Source organism: Callithrix jacchus, chromosome X (assembly GCF_049354715.1).
Source record: "Callithrix jacchus isolate 240 chromosome X, calJac240_pri, whole genome shotgun sequence".
NCBI lineage: Eukaryota > Metazoa > Chordata > Mammalia > Primates > Cebidae > Callithrix > Callithrix jacchus.
This window is the reverse complement of record NC_133524.1, coordinates 148730248-148735800: the sequence shown is the minus strand read 5'-3', so window position 1 is coordinate 148735800 and position 5553 is coordinate 148730248.

Below are 5553 nucleotides of genomic sequence, written 5' to 3'. Positions count from 1 at the left end.
CCTATTTGAATACCCTTTATTTCTTTTTCTTGCCTGATTGCTCTGGCTAGAACTTCCAGTACTATATTGAATAGGAGTGGTGATAGAGGTCATCCTTGTCTAGTGTCAGATTTCAAAGGGAATGCTTCCAGTTTTTGCCCATTCAGTATGATATTGGCTGTTGGTTTTTCATAAATAGCTTTTATTATTTTGAGATATGTTCCGTCAATACCAAGTTTATTGAGGGTTTTTAGTGTAAAGTGCTGTTGAATTTTGTCAGAGGCCTTCTTTGCATCTATTGAGATAGTCATGTGGTTTTTGTCTTTGGTTCTGTTGATGTGGTGAATTACGTTGATAGACTTGCGTATGTTGAACCAACCTTGCATCCCCAGGATGAATCCTACTTGATCATGATGGATAAGTTTTTTGATGTGCTGTTGCAATTGGCTTGCCAATATTTTATTGAAGATTTTTGCATCAATGTTCATCATGGATATTGGCCTGAAGTTTTCTTTTCTGGTTGAGTCTCTGCTGGGTTTTGGCATCAGGATGATGTTGGTCTCATAAAATGATTTGGGAAGGATTCCCTCTTTTTGGATTATTTGGAATAGTTTCAGAAGGAATGGTATCAGCTCCTCTTTGTGTGTCTGATAGAATTCGGCTGTGAACCCATCTGGACCTGGGCTTTTTTGGGGTGGTAGGCTCTTAATTGCTGCCTCAACTTTAGATCTTGTTATTGGTCTATTTCGGGTTTTTGGGCTTCTTCCTTGTTTAGGCTTGGGAGGATGCAAGTGTCCAGGAATTTATCCATTTCTTCCAGGTTTACTAGTTTATGTGCATAGAGTTGTTTATAATATTCTCTGATGATGGTTTGAATTTCTGTGGAGTCTATAGTGATATCCCCTTTATTGTTTTTTGTTGCTTCTATTTGATTATTCTCTCTTTTCTTTTTTATTAATCTGGCGAGTGGTCTGTCTATTTTGTTGATCTTTTGAAAAACCAACTCCTGGATTTATTGATTTTTTGAAGGGTTTTTCGTGTCTCTATCTCCTTCAGTTCTGCTCTGATCTTAGTTATTTCTTGTCTTCTGCTAGGTTTTGAGTTTTTTGATCTTGCTCCTCTAGTTCTTTCAATTTTGATGATAGGGTGTCGATTTTAGATCTCTTCTTGGTATGTTGTGTCTTCATTCTCATTGGTTTCAAAGAACTTCTTTATTTCTGCCTTCATTTCATTGTTTATCCAGTCAACATTTAAGAGCCAATTGTTCTGTTTTTATGAAGCTGTGCAGTTTTGAGTAAGTTTCTGAGTTCTGAGTTCTAACTTGATTGCCCTGTGGTGTGAGAGACTGTTTGTTATGATTTCAGTTGTTTTGCATTTGCTGAGGAGTGCTCTACTTCCAATTATGTGGTCAGGTTTCGAGTAGGTGTGATGTGGTACTGAGAAGAATGTATATTCTGTGGATTTGGGGTGGAGAGTTCTGTAAATGTCTATTAGGTTTGCTTTTTCCAGGTCTGAGTTCAAGCCCTGGATATCCTTGTTAATTTTCTGTCTGGTTGATCTGTCTCATATTGACAATGGGGTGTTAAAGGGTCCCACTATTATTGTGTGGGAGTCTAAGCCTCTTTGTAAGTCATTAAGAACTTGCTTTATGTATCTGGGTGCTCCTATATTGGGTCCATATATATTTAGTATCATTAGCTCTTCTTGTTGTACCAATGCGTTTACGATTATGTAATGTCCTTCTTTGTCTTTTTGGATCTTTGTTGGTTTAAAGTCTGTTTTATCATAGACGAGAATTGCAACTCCTGCTTTTTTTTGCTCTCCATTTGCTTGGTAATTCTTTCTCCACCCCTTTATTTTGAGCCTTTCTGTATCCTTGCATGTGAGATGGGTTTCCTTGATACAGCACAGCAATGGGTTTTGGCTTTTTATCCAATTTGCCAGTCAGTGTCTTTTGATTGGTGCATTTAGCCCATTTACATTTAGTGTTAATATTGTTATGTGGGAATTTGATCCTGCCATTTTGATGCTAGCTGGCTGTTTTGCCCTTTCATTGATGCGGTTTCTTCATGGTGTTGACGCTGTTTACGTTTGGTATGTTTTTGGAGTGGCTAGTACTGGTTGTTCCTTTCTGTGCTTAGTGTCTCTTTCAGGAGCTCTTTTTTTTTATTTTTATTTTTTTAAATTTTTTATTGGATTTTAGGTCTTGGGGTACATGAGCAGAGCATGTCAGACAGTTGCGTAGGAACACACATGGCAGTGTGCTTTTCTTTCCTTCTCCCCTTCACCCACATTTGGCATTTCTCCCCAGGCTATCACTCCCCACCTCCCCCTCCCACTGGCCCTCCCCTTTTCCCCCCAATAGACCCCAGTGTTTAGTACTCCCCTTTCTGTGTCCGTGTGTTCTCATTTTTCATCACCCACCTATGAGTGAGAATATGCGGTGTTTCATTTTCTGTTCTTGTGTCAGTTTGCTGAGGATGACGTTCTCCAGATTCATCCATGTCCCTACAAACGATACAAACTCATCATTTCTGATTGCTGCATAATATTCCATGGTGTATATGTGCCACATTTTTCCAATCCAGTCTATTATTGATGGGCATTTGGGTTGATTCCAGGTCTTTGCTATTGTAAACAGTGCTGCAATGAACATTCGTGTACATGTGTCCTTATAATAGAATGATTTATAGTCTTTTGGATATATACCCAGTAATGGGATTGCTGGGTCAAATGGAATTTCTATTTCTAAGGCCTTGAGGAATCGCCACATTGTCTTCCACAATGGTTGAAGTAATTTACACTCCCACCAACAGTGTAAAAGTGTTCCTTTTTCTCTACATCCTCTCCAGCATCTGTTGTCTCCAGATTTTTTAATGATCGCCATTCTAACTGGCGTGAGATGGTATCTCAGTGTGGTTTTGATTTGCACCTCTCTGATGACCAGTGACGATGAGCATTTTTTCATATGATTGTTGGCCTCATATATGTCTTCTTTTGTAAAGTGTCTCTTCATATCCTTTGCCCACTTTTGAATGGGCTTGTTTGTTTTTTTCCTGTAAACCCATTTGAGTTCTTTGTAAATTCTGGATATCAGCCCTTTGTCAGATGGGTAAACTGCAAAAATTTTTTCCCATTCTGTTGGTTGCCGATCCACTCTAGTGACTGTTTCTTTTGCCGTGCAGAAACTGTGGAGTTTCATTAGGTCCCATTTGTCTATTTTGGCTTTTGTTGCCAATGCTTTTGGTGTTTTGTTCATGAAGTCCTTGCCTACTCCTATATCCTGGATAGTTTTGCCTAGATTTCCTTCTAGGGTTTTTACGGTGCCAGGTCTTATGTTTAAGTCTTTAATCCATCTGGAGTTAATTTTAGTGTAAGGTATCAGGAAGGGGTCCAGTTTCTGCTTTCTGCACATGGCTAGCCACTTTTCCAAACACCATTGGTTAAACAGGGAATCCTTTCCCCCTGCTTGTTTTTGTCAGGTTTATCAAAGATTGTATAGTTGTACATATGTTGTGGTGCCTCCGGTGCCTCTGTTTTGTTCCATTGGTCTATATCTCTGTTTTGGTACCAGTACCTTGCTGTTTTGATTACTGTAGCCTTATAGTATAGTTTGAAATACGGTACTGTAATGCCCCCCGCTGTGTTCTTTTTGCTTAGAATTGACTTGGCTATGCGGGCTCTCTTTTGGTTCCATATGAAGTTCATGGTGGTTTTTTCCAGTTCTGTGAAGAAAGTCAATGGTAGCTTGATGGGGATAGCATTGATTCTGTAAATTACTTTGGGCAGTATAGCCATTTTCACGATATTAATTCTTCCTAACCATGAACATGGAATGTTTCTCCATCTGTTTGTGTCCTCTCTGATTTCGTTGAGCAGTGGTTTGTAGTTCTCCTTGAAGAGGTCCCTTACGTTCCCTGTGAGTTGTATTCCAAGATATTTCATTTTTTTTGTAGCAATTGTGAATGGCAGTTCATTCTTGATTTGGCTTTCTTTAAGTCTGTTATTGGTGTTTAGGAATGCTTGTGATTTTTGCACATTGATTTTATATCCTGAGACTTTGCTGAAGTTGCTTATCAGTTTCAGGAGTTTTTGGGCTGAGGTGATGGGGTCTCTAGGTATACTATCATGTCGTCTGCAAATAGAGACAATTTGGCTTCCACCTTTCCTATTTGAATACCCTTTATTTCTTTTTCTTGCCTGATTGCTCTGGCTAGAACTTCCAGAACTATATTGAATAGGAGTGGTGAAAGAGGGCATCCTTGTCTAGTGCCAGATTTCAAAGGGAATGCTTCCAGTTTTTGCCCATTCAGTATGATATTGGCTATTGGTTTGTCATAAATACCTTTTATTACTTTAAGATACGTTCCATCGATACCGAGTTTATTGAGGGTTTTTAGCATAAAGGGCTGTTGAATTTTGTCAAATGCCTTCTCTGCGTCAATTGAGATAATCATGTGGTTTTTGTTTTTGGTTCTGTTTATGTGGTGAATTACGTTGATAGACTTGCATATGTTGAACCAGCCTTGCATCCCCGGGATGAATCCTACTTGATCATGGTGAATAAGTTTTTTGATTTGCTGTTGCATTTGGTTTGCCAATATTTTATTGAGGATTTTTGCATCTATGTTCATCATGGATATTGGCCTGAAGTTTTCTTTTCTTGTTGGGTCTCTGCCGGGTTTTGGTATCAGGATGATGTTGGTCTCGTAAAATGATTTGGGAAGTATTCCCTCTTTATGGATTGTTTGAAATAATTTTAGAAGGAATGGTACCAGCTCCTCTTTGTGTGTCTGGTAGAATTTGGCTATGAACACGTCTGGACCTGGGCTTTTTTTGTGTGGTAGGCTCTTAATTGCTGCCTCGACTTCTGCCCTTGTTATTGGTCTATTCATAGTTTCAGCTTCCTCCCGGTTTAGGCTTCGGAGGACACAGGAGTCCAGGAATTTATCCATTTCTTCCAGGTTTACTGGTTTATGTGCATAGAGTTGTTTGTAATATTCTCTGATGATGTTTGAATTTCTGTGGAATCTGTGGTGATTTCCCCTTTATCGTTTTTTATTGCTTCTATTTGGTTGTTCTCTCTTTTATTTTTAATCAATCTGGCTAGTGGTCTGTCTATTTTGTTGATCTTTTCAAAAAACCAGCTCTTGGATTTATTGATTTTTTGAAGGTTTTTTCGTATCTCAATCTCCTTCAGTTCAGCTCTGATCTTCGTTATTTCTTGTCTTCTGCTGGGTTTTGAGTTTTTTTGATCTTGCTCCTCTAGCTCTTTCAATTTTGACGATAGGGTGTCAATTTTGGATCTCTCCATTCTCCTCATATGGGCACTTATTGCTATATACTTTCCTCTAGAGACTGCTTTCAATGTGTCCCAGAGGTTATGGCATGTTGTATCTTCGTTCTCATTGGTTTCGAAGAACTTCTTTATTTCTGCCTTCATTTCATTGTTTACCCAGTCAATATTCAAGAGCCAGTTGTTCAGTTTCCATGAAGCTGTGCGGTTCTGGGTTGGTTTCTGTATTCTGAGTTCTAACTTGATTGTACTATGGTCTGAGAGGCTGTTTGTTATGA